At 60.1% G+C, this 7500-nt stretch overlaps 1 non-coding gene across 1 annotated transcript; it reads left to right on the top strand.

Annotated features, from left to right (window-relative positions):
• The first annotated feature begins 948 nt into the window (after positions 1-948).
• On the top strand, positions 949-1104 carry LOC145389758 (5.8S ribosomal RNA). Its single transcript, XR_013895525.1, has one exon. It is a non-coding gene; the product is annotated as a 5.8S ribosomal RNA (ribosomal RNA).
• The last annotated feature ends 6396 nt before the right edge of the window (positions 1105-7500 follow it).

Genomic DNA, 7500 nt, shown 5'->3' with positions numbered 1-7500 from the left:
ATGATGGTGGTTCATTCACATCAGACTCGGCAAGCACACCCCCGTGATGGCAGAAGAGGGAAAAAAAGAGAGAGAGAGAGAGATACAGAGAGAGGATGTGTGGAGAGATGTAGGAGGTCGAAGGACAGAAGACACAGTGCCAAAGTAACTGGCTCCTGGTCGTCCGCCTCCTCCTCCTCCTCCTCCTCCTCCTCCTCCTCCTCCTCCTCTCCTCGTTCTTGCCATCAGTTCCCCCCCCCTACTGTGCGTTCCCGGCACCCAACAGCATACCCTACTCCCTAAATAGAGCAAAGGGAGAAGGAAGACCAACAGCCCTTCTCGAGCACCCAGCGCACACATGCATATACACACGTATCTGTATTATCCTCCTGCTGCTGCTGCTCTCCTTGTCCTCCTCCTGAGGATTCCCATCCCCCTGCTGCTGCTGCTGCTGCTGCTGCTGCTGCTGCTGCTGCTGCTGGTGCAGAGGTAAGATGGGATGAGAGGGGGAGGGAGAGAGAGAGGATGGGTGTCAATAAAGCACCGTGCTAAGGGGAAGGAGAAGGAAGAGCAAGCCCATCTCGAACGTCAGCTAATGATGATGTGGGCTGCTGTACTTGTTACTATGGAGGCAGAGGCCCACCTCCTATGACACTAGTATCATGTGCCACCCTCTGCCGGCGCGCGCGCTCTCTCTCTACGTCTCCCACCGTTGGTTGGGCGAGTAGCCAGCAGAGGCAGCCAGAGCCGGAGAAAGGTGGCGTCGGTTGATACGTCTGGTGGTGTCGGTCCCTATTCCTAGTGACGAGAGAGGAAAAGCCTGGTCGGGTGCATCCCGCAGGCAGCACGAAACCTCTTCTACCAAGGTCAGCCGTGAGTGACACCTCACTGGCTCTGTCTGGAAACCTAAGAATTGTGCGACATGGACCTGGCAAGTCCGAGATCGCTTCTTCTCCCAAACTGTGACACAACTCTTAACGGGGGATCACTTGGCTCGTGGGTCGATGAAGACCGCAGCGAACTGCGAGTCGGTATGTGATACGCATTTTCAGATACATCGACAAGTCGAACGCACATTGCGGTGGCTTGCCCCGTAGGGTAGCCGCCACTCCTGGACGAGGGTCATACAAGGCCTCTAACAACACGCTGGTGAGAACCGGCAATGGGCTAACTAGCCGCGAGAGGGCGACTTGGGGCTACGTCAACAATTGACTGTCTTTCGGGCAGAGCCCCAAGGAGCCGACAAGACATTCCTCTCAGCCTTGGGGATTCGCAGTGCCGCCCCCCACCGGGCTCTGCTGCGTTCCTTCAAAACCAACCCATTGATATAACCTGTCACTGGGGAGGGCGTCGTCGTCGTTGTCCTTGTGTGTCCGTGCAGGCATGCATGGTGACGGTCGGCCCCACCCTCCCCATCAAGCAAGGGACTGAACACTGGGAGATCTGTAAGGCGATTTAAAGAAGCTCTCAGGGGGCCGAACAGTGTTCTGGAGAGGCTGGGGTGTAGCACCGGGACTACCGTTTCATTTCCACACCGTCCACTCTTCTCCTACCCAGGGGTAGAGGAGACGCGGTGCTCGACATTGTGACTAAAACAAGTCGGTGCACCGCCGGAGGTGGAGTCAAGGTGGGACTTGGAAAGGAACCAAGGTGAGGCAGGCAGGCAGGCAGGAAGGAAGGAAGGCAGGCAGGTGGGACAGAGGATGCAGTTTGACCTGTCTTCTTCCCGCTCTCCTCCTCCTCCCCCTGCTCTTGCTCTCACCTCCTTTGTCCCAAGAGACGCACAGCCCGACATGGTTCATTTTTTCCTCTCTTCTGTGCCGTCGGAGTGCTCATCATGGGGTCTCCGACAGAAGGGACGAAGGGTGCTCTGCGGCCTACTACTACCACCACCAATACTGAGGTCTGCTCTGTGGAGTCGAGGAGCAACATGTTACCTTGACGAGGGTGGTCCTGTGGTGGGTGGGTGGGTGGGTCCGTGGAGAGGGGATGCTGTAGTGAGTGGATCACTGTCCTGCTGACCCTGTGCTGCTGCTGCTGCTCCTGCTGCTGCTGCTGCTGTTGTCTTTGGCTGGCCCCAGGCCAGTCTGGTCGACAGTAATGGGACTGATTGGTCCCGATAGCTCAGTCAGATGGTCAGTCAGTGTGTCAGTCACCCCTTGTGTAACCGGGTGGGAACTCGGCTCCGAGGAGGAGCAAGAAGAGTTAGCCGGGTACACGTGCACACCCTTATCGTCGTCCGAGGAGCCCGTGGCTCTCGTTTGGCGGCACAGGAGCAAGAGACGAATGACCGGGCGTGCGCGCTCCACTGACCCCGAGAACGGTAGTGGAACGGGAAGTGGACAGGTAGAGGCAGGTGGAGAAGTTGGCCGTGAAGGTAGTCTGTTTTGGGTTATAGAATATACCCGGCCGACCTTTGCTGTGCTCTCTCCCTTCTGTGCTCGTCCCTTTGACTTGAGTGATGGGTGATAAGAAAGACAACCAAGGGCCTCCGGGACCCACTGCAATCCGCCCTCCCCCCCCCCTCCCTCCCTGCGCCTCCTCACCGCAAAAGCAGCTGCCGCCAGCGTGCCAATGACCACCGTAGTCGGCGGCAGGCAGGGGCTGCTGCTGCTGCTGCAGCAGGCGGTGGGGAGAGCCTCGGGTCCGCTCGGGTCTGAATCGAACCGTGGCGGTCCCCGAGGAACGGCGTGCGTGGCGCGCCGCCGGGGGCTGGGGGTGGTGTACGGGAAGGCTAGAGGCAAGAGAAGTGGAAAGGGTGGTAACAACGCTGCAGCAGCCTGCTGCTGCTGCTTATGCTGTTGTGCGTGTCAGACGGCTGCCTGATGCATCCCTCACTCCTTGCTTCTGTCGGTCCACAGAGAACCGACACCTACCAGTACTTGGCATTTGCAAGGGTCTGGTTGTCGCGTTGGCCAAGTCAGTGAGCAGACTGCCGGCTCCTCCCCTCTCGCCCCTCGTCGTGGGGGGGGAGAGAAGAAGGAGGAGGAGGAGGAGAACTCGTTTCTCCTTGTCCCGCACTGCTCATTGGCGGTCACCAACAAGCCTTTTGAAGTGGCCCTCGTTGCCAACTGCAGCGCCCGGAGAGGAGGAGGAGGAGGCTTCTTGTTCTCCTCCTTTCTCTAGAGGAACTGCAGGAGGAGGACTCAACGAGGGCCCGGCGGAGGCGCCAGATGTTCGCCGTTGTCGTGACGGCCTGGAGTAGCCCGCACGCAGAGGCCCGAGCTCCTTGAGGGTCCCGAGTAGTGTGGGTGAAACTTGAAGTCTGGCTGACGTGAGGAGTCGTGCGTGCCCGATGATGATGGGGATCGGGCAAGGCGCTTCCTCGATGATTGTTGTACGTACTGGGGGCGGGGGAAGCCCTGACAACACGAACGAGCTTGTGGAAGCTGGTTGCTGCCGGTACAAGTGGTGGTGGTGGTGGTGTCGGTAAGTGTCGGGTGAGAAAAGCAGTTAGTTGATTTGCTGCTGCTGGTGCCGGTGCTGCTGCTTTAGATGCCTTCTTCACGCAGGCGGCAGCAGCAGCATTGAGCCCCAAAAGAGAAGCAGCAGCAGCAGCAGCTGCCCACCCTACCGAGAAGAAGTACTTTGGAACGAGCAGTGCCATAGTAGTACCGATGCCACCGGAGAGCCACAAAGCAACAGCAAAGTGTAGTTAGTGGAGGGTGTTACCTTGCCAGTACCAAACAATAATCACTCTTGGTCACGACCTCGTCCCAGGAGAGATCACCCGCCAAATTTAAGCATATTAATAAGCGGAGGAAAAGAAACCAACAGGGATTCCCTTAGTAAGGGCGACTGAACCGGGAAGAGCCCAGCGCATAACCTCGAACCCTCACTGAGGCGTCCTCGAGGGGTGTTGCGTTTCAGAGGGTCCAGCACGCCGACCATTCTCGCCTAAGTCTCGTTTGAAAGCGGCTCATTACCCAAGGAGGGTGATAGGCCCGTATGGCGACTCACCCGTGAGGGATACCTTGGTCGGCGGAAAGGGCTTTTTCTGTAGAGTCAGGTTGCTTGAAACTGCAGCCTAAAGCAGGTGGTAAACTCCATCTAAGGCTAAATATGACCACGAGACCGATAGCGAACAAGTACCGTGAGGGAAAGTTGAAAAGAACTTTGAAGAGAGAGTTCAATAGTACGTGAAACCGTTAAGAGCCTAAACGGGTGGAACTCGTAGATCGAAATGAGGGGATTCAGCTCGATGGCGTCGGCTGGGCCGAGAGGTCCGCCTGGTAAGTGACGCCCGCGCGTTCGGCGTTCGCGCCGGCGCGGGCCCGCCTCCGGTTTCTCACGCCGGCGCCGGAGGGCGTATTTCTCCTCGAAGTAGATTGCCGCAGCCATTGCCGGGGACGTCGAAGGCCCGGGCGGATTGGTACCTCGCCGTGCCCCCTTCTGCCGCCCTTCCCCTCCTCGGGGGAGGTAGCGGGGCTGGGCGGGCGGCAGGGGAAACCCCCGGTGACAAAATACCCTGACTGCCCTGCGATGGTTTAATGAGTGGCGAGGGGGCCGCTTTTGAGGGTCGCGGGAGTGCCCGCGACCGTGCGGTCTCCCTCTGCGGTAATGGCTAAGTCGGTGGACCACCCGCCCCGTCTTGAAACACGGACCAAGGAGTTCAACATGTGTGCGAGTCATTGGGTGCACTAAACCCAGAGGCGAAATGAAAGTGAGACACTGCGGGGGGCCTCGCCCCTCCCCTCTCCTCCTCCGACTCTTCCCCCCCTGTCCTGTTCTTCTTCTCCCGAAGGAGGCTGCGGCGGGGCCCAGGGCAGGTCGGCTGGCTGGCGGGGAGGCGGCCGGGGTCTCCTGGGGCTGATCCCTCGGCCACGCAGCACGCCCGGCTCCCTTGGAAGGGGCGACGAGGGGGTGAGTCCCTTTCCCTCCTCTCCTCCGACCTCGGTTTTGGCGTCCGGCGGCGTGCGGTGGCCCTCGCCCGAGTGCTCCGGGCGCACGCGGCGGCGGTCGTCGTCGTCCTCCTCTCTGAGGGGGCGCGCGGCCGCCGCGCCCAACGCGTGGACACGCTCTCCGGTGTCGGGGGGGCGCAAGCCCGGGACTTGCCGTATCGGCCCTCCGCGGAGGGCGGGCTCGGGGGGGCGGATACCCGCCTCCCTCCCGTTTTCCACCTGCGGCAGGTGCCGGCAAGTACCTTGAGCAGATATGTTGAGACCCGAAAGATGGTGAACTATGCCTGGCCAGGATGAAGCCAGAGGAAACTCTGGTGGAGGTCCGGAGCGATTCTGACGTGCAAATCGATCGTCAGAGCTGGGTATAGGGGCGAAAGACTAATCGAACCATCTAGTAGCTGGTTCCCTCCGAAGTTTCCCTCAGGATAGCTGGCACTCGTACATGAGTTTCATCCGGTAAAGCGAATGATTAGAGGTCTTGGGGACGAAACGTCCTCAACCTATTCTCAAACTTTAAATGGGTGAGTGTCTGGGCTTTCTTGAAAGACGGGGCGCGGCGGCCTTCCAAAAGCCGCTGGCGCCGCCGTCCACGACTGAAGCTCCAGAGCCAAATCACTGAGTGCCTAGTGGGCCAATTTTGGTAAGCAGAACTGGCGCTGTGGGATGAACCAAATGTCGAGTTAAGGGGCCTAAATGAATGCTCATAGAACCCAAGAAAGGTGTTGGTTGCTATAGACAGCAGGACGGTGGCCATGGAAGTTGGAATCCGCTAAGGAGTGTGTAACAACTCACCTGCCGAAGCAACTAGCCCTTAAAATGGTATGGCGCTCAAGCATTCTCCCGATACTCGACCGCCGGTGGCACAACAGGCTTCGCCACGCAAGTCTTTAAGCCCCGGTGAGTAGGAGGGCGCGGTGGTGAGCGTTGAAGGTTTCGGCGTGAGCCGGACTGGAGCCGCCACTGGTGCAGATCTTGGTGGTAGTAGCAACTAATCGAGAGAGACTCCCTTGTAGGCCGATGTGGAGAAGGGTTCCATGTGAACATCAATTGGACATGGATCAGTCGCTCCTGAGCCCAAGGCTAACGCCTTGTACCACGTCGAGCGGTAACGGCTTCAGACGACCAGCCAGTTCCAAGCAGCGCAGCTGGCGATCTCCCCCCCCTCCATAGGCGCATTCATTCCCGTCTTTCCAATTGATGACTGACGGTGACGAACGCCACAAGCAGCTGGAGAAACAGCCGAGAAGGGCCAAAAGCAGCAGCAGCAGCTTGAAGAAGCAGCACCAGAGGCGAAGAAGCACAGAGGGCGCAGGGTGTGCGTGGCCGCTTAATGAGGCTGGTGGGCTGCGGTTGTAGTGACCGCAGTGGCAGCAGCGGTGGCATAGCTATCCTTGTTGTTCTCGGTGTGGTTGCCGGTGGTGCAGCGGCTGTGGCCGTGGCTGCCGCTGTCGGCGTCATCGTATTACGTCGCGTGCGTTGCGTGCGAGCACGCGACGGCGCGACGCGACGGAGGCGCAGGGGGGGGTTGGTCTGCCGCCCGGGCAGAAACACAGAGGGGGGGCCGAGTACGGCTCCTCCTCCACCGGGGCGTTGGCACCCGGCACGATCGATAGAGGCGTAGCAGCACCCATCGTCCTCCTCTGCTAATGACGACCATGGTCAGGAGGAGAGGCACTTGCCCTCGCCTTCGGGCGCAAGCACTCGGTGGCTGTGCGGCGCCCGGCGGGTGAGGGGGACTAGTAGTTGGAGCGGCATTGCATCAGTGGCAGCCTCACCACCAGCATCATCAGCAGGTTCGGGGTCGGTTTCGGTGGGGGCGCAGTCACAGCGCCGTCCGCTGGCCCTCTCTCCACCTGTCTGACTGCTGTAACCGGTGTACAGGGCTGCCCGTGGCATCTGTTTCTCCATGGAGCGATGCCCGTGCAGGAACCCCGCTGCTCCGCGAATCCCACCGCAAGGTGTGCCTGGTGCTGCCGGTCTCGTGCCACTTAATGAAAAGAAACCTGCCCACTACTGCTGCTGCTGCTGCCGCTGCTAGCTGCAGCGGCGGCGGTGGTGGTGGTGGTGGCAGGGGGTGCCTGCATCCCTTCCCTGTGGCACATACGCAACGGTGTGTCACCTGCTCTGCTCCTCTCCGCGCGCTCCCCGCCGTTGTCGGCGGTGGCGGCGGCGGCGGCGATGGTGGCAGTAGTAGCAGCGGGGAAGGGAGACTGGTTGCTCACTACTGGACGAATTCCTCCCAGGCGCCCGTGGCCGTGGCCTTCCCTGCCCCCTTGCTAAGCTCTGAAGGCAGTAGGGGCTTGTTCAAAGGAAGGGGGGACGGAAGAGCGGCGGTTTGGCCCGTATCTATCTGTCTGTCTGTCAGGCTGAGTTCAGGCCCGATACACGTGGCGGGAGGCGTGCGTGTTCTGGGGCGCGCACGAAAGTCTGTTTGAAACCCGGGTCCCATATTGTCCCGCGGCGGGTGCCCATCTCTTCGGGGTCACTGAGCATACGTCACGGGACAGCCGCGGCCCGCAGTTACCCGTTGGGAGTTCGTTGGCGAAAGGGGATACGGTTAAGATTCCGTAACTTAGACCTGGAAGATCCACACCGCACGTCGGTGTGGAAAAGCAGGGAC

This window comes from Coenobita brevimanus, unplaced genomic scaffold (genome assembly GCF_032717465.1).
Source record: "Coenobita brevimanus isolate Jiangsu-jjx unplaced genomic scaffold, ASM3271746v2 jjx.HiC_scaffold_1995, whole genome shotgun sequence".
Lineage (NCBI taxonomy): Eukaryota > Metazoa > Arthropoda > Malacostraca > Decapoda > Coenobitidae > Coenobita > Coenobita brevimanus.
Note: the sequence above shows the minus strand (reverse complement) of the source record. Positions and strands in the feature narration are given on the sequence as shown.